Source organism: Cryptomeria japonica, chromosome 4, assembly GCF_030272615.1.
Source record: "Cryptomeria japonica chromosome 4, Sugi_1.0, whole genome shotgun sequence".
NCBI lineage: Eukaryota > Viridiplantae > Streptophyta > Pinopsida > Cupressales > Cupressaceae > Cryptomeria > Cryptomeria japonica.
Window position 1 is genome coordinate 503,008,297 of NC_081408.1, and position 11,419 is coordinate 503,019,715.

Below are 11,419 nucleotides of genomic sequence, written 5' to 3' on the forward strand. Positions count from 1 at the left end.
TCAAATTTATAATAAAAAGATGCCTTTGAACCAATAGAGTGATAAAATTTATTGAACTATAGAACAAACATATATCAATTACGACATGCTTGTTTTTATATATAAAAAATTAAAAAAATTCCTTTTGCATATCTTGAATTTTACTTAATTCAGTATTAAATGTACAACCATAATGTTGAATAGACGTTGCATCCCCCATTACTAAAGTCTTTTGCGAAATGTCTTTCCATTAACCCATATAAAAACAAAATCAGATAATAAATGAATGTTCAATATCTAAATTAGAAGCATCGTAGTCGAATATGTTTCCATCAAAAAATATTATATAATTTCTAAGAACTGAACTCTATTCTCAAAGTAGAATATTTTGGTTCAATATTCGTAGAAGATGGAATTTACACTTTTCTCTATGATGTTTTCTCGGAAGAATTCTTCAATTAAGGTCAGGTTTTTCGAAATTACAAAACAAACTCAAACTTACAAATTTGGCACTGCAGCCATCAACCAAAGCAACTTCGTATTCCAATTTAAGGGCTGTGCCGGGACTACTATTAACAATCAGTGGAGAAGACTAGTGCAAACTAGACATTAGATCCGCTTTTACAAAGTTCAATCCTGCAGAGCCCCCCAGGTTAGTATATCTACAAATTTTTTCCATTTATTTTCTTACACATAAAAACGTTTCAGAATATGCTGTTGCTGTTTGTATTACAACAAAGTTGGATTTGTTTCTCTTTACATGCATTTTATCTTAATTTTTCTTTTTGGTTCCTACAATTTCAACGTTTAGCTTTCAGATGGATTTTGATCCAGCCAAGCAAGGCGACCTGGGAACTGCCAAGTCTTTGGAGAAAGTAGGTAGGTTGAAAGGAGTTATCATAGTACTCCAAATGGTTGGCGCCTGGCAACTTATGAGGAAGCTAAGAATGGACTGGGGACGATCAAGAAGAAAAATCTTTTAAAAAGATGGGACAGAGTGCGTCTGCTGGATGGTTGGATGACTGGTCTGGGTTATAATTATGAAATGGGAAATAACTTCAAAGGGTGTCTGGGGTACATGCTTCTCATTCAAACTGAAATTTCTGGTACTCTCTCTTTCTTTAAGACTAAATTTCTATGAAAACATGCATCTGGTTTTCTTTAAATTATTAGACAATTGTTAAGCTACTAATTTATAAAATAATAGAACACAATTATTACCTAGATCAAGGATGCATAACAATAAGAATCTTTGCTATATTGATATAGTTCAGTTTGGTAAAGCAGGAAAAAAAAAAATATTAATTTAATTATACTAACAAATTAATTCAAAATTTAATTAAATATTAATATATATTTTAGAAAGTAATTAAATACTTGTACTACTAATAATTTATATGTTTGTATTTGGAAAGAAGTTAATATATTTTTACGTATCTTTTATTTATTATATCTTTGTATATCTTGTATTTGAAATTTCATTCTAATTTAATTTTATCATTAAATTATTTCAAAAGCTAAAATGATAGTTGTTCAAGATTTTTAGAAATGAAATAAAATTTTGATGGAAAGAATACTTCAAAATAATCCTTCCCCTTGAATAATTCATTTCATTTTTTAGGAGAATTTTTTTAGACAATTGTACAAATTACATGTAGTTTCTCATCCTGCTTTGTAACTAGACTCTAGATGTATAAATGACAAATAAGTGCTTAGGTCTAGTAAAATAAAAAATTTATATTTTTTGAAAGGATTGATTATAGTTTGATTGGTGAAAACTAAGCCATCTACTACATGCATACTTATTACATAAGTCTATATCTTACTCAAAATTCAACACATGAATCTTCAATTAAGATGTGTTGGGAATAATAAAGAACCTTTTATAATTATCGTAATCCATAATTCATAAAAGTGAACAAAGACCTATTGTTGAGCACTATGATTTATTGGAGTATAATACATAAATTTCTTAGGTTTAAGGTGACAAACTCCAAAAAATTTCCACTAAGGTCTTTTATAGATGATCCCTTGGTGCAGCAAAGGATTTGCACCATTAGCAATGCTAGACTCCAGAGAAGTAAAAAGCTAATACGGTAAATTAATCCTATCACCATGCCTGATATGATTCAAAATGGAAAAATGGTAGGATTCACAGAAGTATAGCGAACCTCCAAAGTGAAACATTTCATTAAAAAGTAGCTAATAATAGGATAGGGCTTAGGGATAACATAACGACCACCCCCATTTTGAACCACCACTGGTTGCTCACCTTTCTTAAATAATTTCTTCATGTAGGGTTTGTAATCTCCACAACTTCTTCTTTCCAATTTCTCTCCTTTGTCTTGCAATCTAGTAAGCTCAACAATTTGCTTAGGTGACACAACAAAGGAGATACAACCAATAGAAACCTCGTCATTCTGCCAGGAATTGTAGAATCTCACTGATAAAGCCACGTTGTAGCCTTTCATGGCCAAAAAGAAGGAAGTAATGCTCGCTCTATGAAAGAGATTTGAAACCTCTTCATTCTTTTAGACCTCTTTGTAACTTTTCAGCTTTGTTCTCTTTAGAGGGTTACCCATATTGGTAGAATTGCCCATAGTGCAAAAACTGAAAGTTTGAAAGCGACTGAGAAACAAACTACAAATTTTAGAACCTTCCTTATTCGTTAAAAGATATACATTAAAAAGGATATCTTTGGCTTGATAGATTTCATTGTCACACTATGGGAAATTATGCCACATTGAGAAGCTAGCTTGTCACCTTTCCAATGAATAATTTTTCTTTCATAATTAAAATAAGGCAAGAAGGAAAAGGCACCGTACTTTCAACTTTGCACATTGAATTAATGAAATACTCATTAACCTTTGACTAAGTGGGCATCCAACACATCATCCAAATCATCCAACCTATCAACACCCTAGTCACCCTCTCATACATTATCGGGACAAAAATTTGAATTTGAAAAATGTTGGTGTGCATTACAAATGGGTAAGGGGGAGGTAGCCACATAGTCATTAAGTCCTGAAGTAATTGATTGAGTCACACAAGAAGAGTTTAACTCGTTCCTTGGCCAGAATAGTTTTTAATCCAACTAAGCTCTCTTTATAGTTAAAGAAACACCAGTCTGTATGAGTTAAGCCCAAATTAGCGGCTTCATTTGACTCTCAATTTCCTTCCTTGAAAGTATGTTGAATTTTATTTTTTCTAAAGAGGCCCAATAGTCTTTTTCATTTTTCTATTATGCCTTTTATCTCCCAAGGAGCCTTTGTATTACCTTTCAAGCAATCCACAACAAGTTTTGAATCTCCTTCAAGGATAACATTTTATCCATTGTGAAAATGGAGGCATGAGAGACCTTGCCAAGCAACCATTTCCTTCGCTCTATTATTTGATCCTTTCCCCAGATTAACACAATAACCTTCTAACATAAAGCCCTTGCAGTCTCTTATGATACCACCTGTACTAGATAAACCAGGGTTTCCTTTTGAACAACCATCAAAATTACACTTTAGCTAGCCTTTATTCGGAGGATTCTAGATGCATCTTTTCCTTAAGATCAAAATTTACCAATTCACTCTAAGAAGACTGTGGTTAATTCACCATCTCTACTTTAGTCTTAGGTCTAGTAAGCTTGGCATCACTTTAGAGTTCCCCAATTTAGTCACATTTATGTTCTCCTTAAACTAATGGTTTATGATGTGAAATAACACCTTATCCCTTGCTTCATCTCTAAAAACCTTGTTATTTTGTTCCTTCCACAAGTTCTAGGCCATGAAAAGGGGAATTTGAAGCCAAATATTTCTGATAATTGGGTGGGTGTAGGGATTGAGGTACCATTGTTCAATAAAGTCTTTCATATTCTTCATGAAGGTCTAGGACATCCCAAGATCCTCAAGCAACTCATTCCAAATCTTCTTAGCTAATTGACAGTGTAGGAACAAATGGGTAATGCTTTCAAGGCCTTTATAGAATAAAACATATCTATTTACCAATGAGAAACCCTTTCTATCTAAATTGTCGATTTTCAAAATTCTTCCATGAGCAATCGCCCACCATAAGCAATTGATCTTAGGTAGGAAGCCGTTACTCCAAATTCTTTTCCAATTGAAGTTGTCCTCAGGATCTTAAACCAGGTTGTGATATACCGTCTTTATCAAGAAGGCCCAAGAGGGGTTGAACCACTAGATCCATTCATCATCCACATGAGGAGAGAAAAGGGAGCTATCACCTAAGTAGGTATTCAAAGATTGGGCCTCTTTCTTCAATTGATCTAAGAGATGAGCATGATATCCCTATTTTCAAGCACCTAATCAGTCAAGGTTTTTCCCAACTAGCTTTGTCCCCTTGCTATAAAAATTTTTGTTGTTCACATTTAAGTTTTAAATATAATGATATTAAAATTTAAAATAAATAAGAATAATAAATAAAATTATTGAAAGGGGTTGGGGGTCTAGCTCGATCGGTAAGAGCTTCGAGTGGTGAAGCATGAGGTCATGAGGTCTAGTCTCCCCCCAACCCATGTCCAGAGGACATGTCACACTAGCGTCACTGGTCACGTTAAAAAGTTTACGAACACACTACAGTTTATAAGCACTGCTATACCCAATTCCTGCAATCTAAAAAAATAAAAAATAAATAAATTTGTTAAAATGTCATATGCAAGTATGTAATTTTTATTATATTCTTCAAAGTAATATATATATATATATATATATATATATATATATATATATATATATATATATATATATATATATATATATATATATAATGAATTTAAATAAAATAAAATATTTTCTAAACAAAACAAGGGCTACATAGAAGTAGATTGGAAGAGCAATGTTGGTGTGGTATTGAATTTAAATAAAATAAAATATTTTCCAAACAAAACAAGGGCTACATAGAAGTAGGTTTGAAGAGCAATGTTGGTGTGGTATGATTTGTTTCTGTATAGGTGAGAGTAGATGTCCTTGTAAGATAACGTGCTATGTGGCAATAGTCGAAAAGAGTTAGGCAAATGTCTATGTTATATACAAATGATTTTATTTTGAACAAGTTAAAGTATAAGTCATGAATGTAGCAACATTGAAAATCATATCAAATTTCTGAAGTGTAAATATCTTTAGATTACAAGAAACATGAGAAATGGGCAATTAATTAGTCAATTATATCCTTATCACATAAAAAATTATAGGGCAAGCGACTATTGTAAGCATTGCACAATGTTGAGAATAAAATACAACAGAATAGACCACGAGCATGTATTCCATGTAACTTAACATTTTGGACAAATACGATAAAATTACAAAAAAAATTCAAACATGTTTTGTTAAAATATTTGTATCTATACTTTTAAGGAACACTAAATTTTTTATATATTATCATTACAAATATTTTATAAAATAATTACAATAATCAAGAATAATTTCTATTATGATTATTTTAATTAAAATTTTATCAAATTTTTTAAAATGAATTTGGTTTTTTGTATTGAATAAAATTTTCAAATGTAATTTTCTTCTAAAAAAGTGGATATAATTTTGAAAAAAAAACTTTTATTTAGCTTACCTCTATTCAAGATAATAATGAATCTTATTTTTATTTAAACATTTAGTTGAATTTTTAAGATATTTCTTTCTATTTAAAGAGGGGTAAAATTTTATTAATCAACTAAGAACAATAAAAAATAGAAAGAGCTGGTAATCTCAACAATTATCCAAACAACAAAACAAAGAACAACAAACCAATCGTGGCTCATTTAGAAACCCCAAACAATCACTCATGTCCTCCTTATAACAAGCTTTTCTAAAATTTGAGAGTGTTCTAATAACAAGTGTCCCTAGTTGTTGACATTCCACAACCCCATTTGCTCAAAAGCTCATTTCACCAAATAATTTGCTAGCTTGTTCCACTCTCAAAGGACATGGCAAAATGTAATAGTCCAAAAATGTACAAATTCTCACAATCTATTTGACCACAAAAGCCAATTGCCAATTTGATCCCTCCAATTGCCACTTATTCAACATATTAGTCACAATATTTGAATCAGATTTGCCTATGATTCTTCTCCATCCAAGAGCTCAACTTCTCTCCAAATCATAAAGGATAACAAGGGCTTCCATAAAGTTGTTAGTATGCTAGACTTTATACAAAGGAACGAAGAAATAGACAATCCCAAAATTATCTCCACCAATTCAAATTATCTTCACCAACTCAATGAATTCCCGCATTCCCATTTTTTAATATTAATTTGAAATAATATTTCAAATAAATATTAAAGTTATCATAATTCAAAAACTCGATTTTTCCTTATTAATTTATTGTGTCTAGGAAAAGTATTCTACCAATGACATTGTAGAAAATTCAGCTTTTCAATTTTTTATATTATAAAATTTGCATCTATACTTTAATAAATATCAATATTTTTTTAATAGAAATAATTATTAATATTTTTGGATAAATAGTTTCATTAAGAAGAGTATAGGTGAGAAGATGATGAGAAAGAGTTAACGGAAAATTTCAAATATTTTTATGCGGACTATATTGCTTATGCTTGGAAATGCAAATGCAAGCAAACAAGCAAACAAGTTCCTATCTAAAAGCCAAGATGAAATGTTTCTAAACAGATCTCAAAAATGAAGTGCAAACAAACACAATAACATCAAACCCAAATTATAGGAAATAATCTCTTGATGGCTATCCACTCTCTCCCCATTCAAGTTGTGGTCTCCCACTCAATGCCCCTGCTTGCAACCCAGTGGTGAATGTTCTTGACTTTGGTTTTAGTGCGGTCACCTCTACAACACCTTCTTATTGTCCTATGGAGAATACTTCCCTCATGAAAGTGTTGTTTAGCCCTACTATGGTTGGTGCAATCTTAGACACCGATTCTATAATTCAATTGTTGTGCCTAGGTTGGTAACCCCCTTACAATTAAAGCTTCCTCTCTTGAGCTACTACATAACCCTTCTAGTGGTTTTCATTAGATAATAAAAAGTGCTACCCAAAAATGCCTTATCATTGCCTCCATAGCCCTTGTGGTGGTTCTCAATTAGGAGGTGATTTATAATATCCCTTGTTCTAAAAGTAAATGAGTGATTTGTAGCTTCTATTACTTATGAACAACTCTATCAGACTTGCATAAATAGATATTTTAGAGGTAGGCCCCTGCGATTGAAGGTAAGATTGATATTTACCCTTGTGCTCATAATTTATTTGTTGTAAGTTTTGCCTTTCCTAAAGATCATGATGTCATCCTAATCATGAAAGATTGAAAATGGAGTCCTCATCCACTCTATATTCATCCTTGGTAACTCTCCTTTAACTCATTATAATAATCTATTGATATTTCCTTTGTTTAGGAAAGACTTCCCTATCCCCCCCTTCAATTTTGGTGTATGTCATCCTATGAATCTATTGGTAATGCGCTAGGCTATTTTCTTAAGGTGGACCTAAATACCAATAACTTCTCTTGTACCTCATATGCTCGTATACTCATGGATATTTATTTATTGAAGCCCTTGTTGAGTGAGAGAATTCTATATGCAAATGAGCATCCTTGAACTTAAATTATTTATTATGAAGTCATCTATAGTTGCTATTTTGCTAAAGGATATGTGGCCTCTATGTGTCTTTGTGGTTCTTGTAGACACCCGAAATTGTCATGTCTAATTAAATAAATATTTTATTTATTTAATTATCTAAGCCTAATTCTTCTATTAATTAAATAAATCTTTATTTATTTAATTAATTCATTTATCCTCTTCTAGCCTTATTTCTCATTTAAATAAATACATTTATTTATTTAAATTATCCCTTTCCTAAATTAAATAAATATTTTATTTATTTAATTGTCCTACTTCTTCTATTAATTAAATAAATCTTTATTTATTTAATTAATTCATTATCTTTTTCTACACATGACACATGTCATTCATCTCTTATTTCCTACACTACCTACCTCTTTCATTATTTTATTATTTCCTTTACCTACCCTCTAATCCTAGCCGACCTCCTTTTTACACCTCTCAATCTTAACCCTCCATTTCTTATTGTGTCTTCTATTTAAGGAGATGCTTTCTTCATTGACAAACCCTAATGACTAATGACTAATTTTGGAGGACTTAGCTACACTACAATTCTACTTGCAACCACATTCCGTTCTTTATTGAGCTCTTGTGCACATAAAAATCTGAGAGCAAGCATATCAAACAAGATCAATGGAGATAGGAAGAATGGAGATCAAAACCCTAGTGGACATGTGATGGTATAATCTTTGTGATTTTTGAGTTATTTTGCATTGTCTTAGGTTATCTTCATATGTTATGGTGGATCTTTGTTCATTGTTAGGCTAGGGTTTGGTGGTTGAATCCATTTTAGTCTTTCAATATTGTTGTTTATTGCTATCCATTTTCACCATATACATTTTGGCACGCCCGATGGGACTCTTGTCCCTTTGCATTTAACATTTTTGTTGCAGATTTTGCATTTTGAAGTTGCAGATCGGACGATTTCGACGACATTTTTAGGTTTTTTCCGCGTCTGCAAGTGTTCGGATCGCGTTTTTGTATTTCAGAGGCATCTGCGATATCTTGGATCGCGTCTGTGTTTCTGTCATTTTCTATTTTTGCAGGTTTCCGAAAGTCGCGTCTGTGATCCCGAATCGCGTCTGTGAACCATCTGATCGCGTCTGCAGAATATAGAGGCGTCTGTGTTATTAAATCGCGTCTGCGAATCATAGAACCGCGTCTGTGTCTCACAGACGCGTCTGTGTCTCACAGACGCGTCTGTGTCTGGTATAACAGCGTCTGTGCATTCTGTTTTGCAAATTTTTTTCAAGTTTTTCAATTCGGCTTTTCGGATTTTGTACTTAGGGTTTCAGATCTGGTTTATTTTTGGCTAACCTTTGCAGATCTAGCTAACCTGGTTTGTGCAGCTTGCTTTGGAGGCAAATACGTTTTGTTGAAGGCCCCTTTTCACAAAGTCTTTTTGGGTTTTCTTAAAATTTACCTAACTTGTGTGCTTGCAGGAAGGGGTTATCATTTGAAACAGCCCAAACTACTAACAATTTTGTTGCAGGGCCTTAGCTAGGGTTTTGTAATTTTATTTGTGTGTCTTGTCTTCATAGCTTAGCAAACACTTCAATTGGTGCACTAAAATTGAACCATTGTCTTTTGTGTCTTGAGCAATAGGCTCTTTTTGTTTATTCTTTAGAGGGCCTGTCTTCCCGTGTGGTCATTAGGACTACTAGTGAGAAGAGAACGACCCAAGTGGTAGCAAAAGAAAAGCCATCTTCTTCCAAGCCACTATAATCAAATGTATTCATGGTGAAAACTATGAATAACGTGTGCTGATTAGTTCATACCGACACTATGTCTCCCCATAAACCCGTTTGATCAAATTTATTTGATCATTTGTAGGGCGTAACCCCTACCGGCTGGGAGCCTTCTGTATTTACAGAGCTGAAAGTGCCGCATGTATGGCCACACGAGCGGATGCCCTTACTAGCACCTCATTGTTTTAGATGCCCAAATCCTTCTAGTTGTTGAGGCAGGAGGTCGGACCTCTGGTAGCGGCCCACACACATACGGTTCTTAGTAGAGATACAAAGTTCGCCATGGGGAGTTTTCATGGGGACTGATGCTTGGCTGACCCGAGAAGTGAGTGCCGAGGGTGGAGCCAGTGAGGTCAAGCATCTAAGTATCCGCTCTGAATAGCGTAGCCTCGGGGGTAAAACCCCATGTGGGATCAACAATTATCGTCCTGGCCAGCCATAAGAATTGTGCTTGACTTATGATAAACATTCAAACAATCAAGACAAAACAGCAAAACATTGTGTCTTTTGTGTCTTCAAGTGTATGCAAAAACTTTTTACATCAAACAACACACTTTTGGAGTCTAAACAGTCTGCAAACGTTGGGTCATCAACACTGTGTCCTCTTGTCACGAAAAACAGTCGAAAAATCAGATTTGGTCACAGCAAAACAAATTCACAGATAGGAAAGATTGCACCAAGGTTACAGAAACGCGTCTGTGTCTGTTAAAACCGCGTCTGTGTCTGTTAAAACCGCGTCTGTGTCCGATAAACGCGTCTGTGAAGTACAGAATAGCGTCTGTGTTTTTATCAGCGTCTGTGTCGAACAGAGACACGTCTGTGTCTGGAAATCGCGTCTGTGAAGTATACAGGCGCGTCTGTGTCCACAATTGCAAAAACTGTTACAGTCTTAGCAAACATCAACAGGAAATCTCAGAATCACGTTTGTGTCAAACAGAATAGCGTCTGTGTCTTCAAACCGCGTCTGTGAAGTATACAGAGGCGTCTGTGTCAGGATTTCAAAAAAGTTTAACAGTCAAGCAAACAAAGAAATTAGTTTCGGCATACTTGAGCTTCCTAGGTTGTCTCTTCAGGTTTCATCTAGCATTCAGCCTGTTCTAAGGTCTTACACAGTCCATCATTGCTTCATACCTCATTTTACATTCATACTTGTCTAAACTTGAGTCAAAAGGTCACTTGCTTGTCCTCACTATACTTTGTCAACACACTACATACTACTACACTTTGCTAAGTGGTCCCTCATCAAGGTTTCTTACCTTTGGGTCTCATTTGGTCTTACTTAGAGTCAAGGTCAGCTTACCTCATCAAGAGAAACTATCCTCTCTTTGGAAGTCACACCTACTCTACAACATACATACTTGGTCTTACACTTTGGACATTGCAAGTAAACTTCAGATTCATTTACACTCCATACAACTCTTGGTCTTACATACTCTTGTCATTTTCGTCTAAGTCTCTCACATATTGGTCTAACACCTAGTTCATGGTTGAAACCCGTCTTCAAAAATCTAGGAGAAAAGCTAAAGAAGCTCAAGAGCCCGTAAACATGAGTTCTTATGAGTATGACAATGATGTCTTCTACAATCCTGAGCACACTACATTACCAGACATGAATGTTTATAGACACAATCCAAATATGGAAAGCGCAAACGCTATACACAACGCTACACACAATGACAATGTTGACAATTCTTCAATACTATCAGCAGACATACAAGAATCTATAATGGATCCTCAATTCAATAGATTGGTTGAAGAGATAATGAGGAGAGATCGTCAATACTTTCTAAACATGATGGCACAAAGTGGAGCTAAAATACCACATGATTTTGACTTATCTCAACTTATGGAAAGTAGACCTTCACAACAAACTCAACCTAATAGTGGAGGACCCAATAATATGATGCCAGAGTCACCATCAGTTTTGCTTCAGAAACCAGCAATCCCACATATACAAGCTCAAATGCATGATACTTACACTCAAAGACCATCATGGAGGCCTTATGTTCAAACACATGCTCAAGATATGGGTCAACCAAGACAAATGGATACTCAAGGACTTCCTCAAAATTTTGACACAAGAAGACCTCATGCCACAATTGG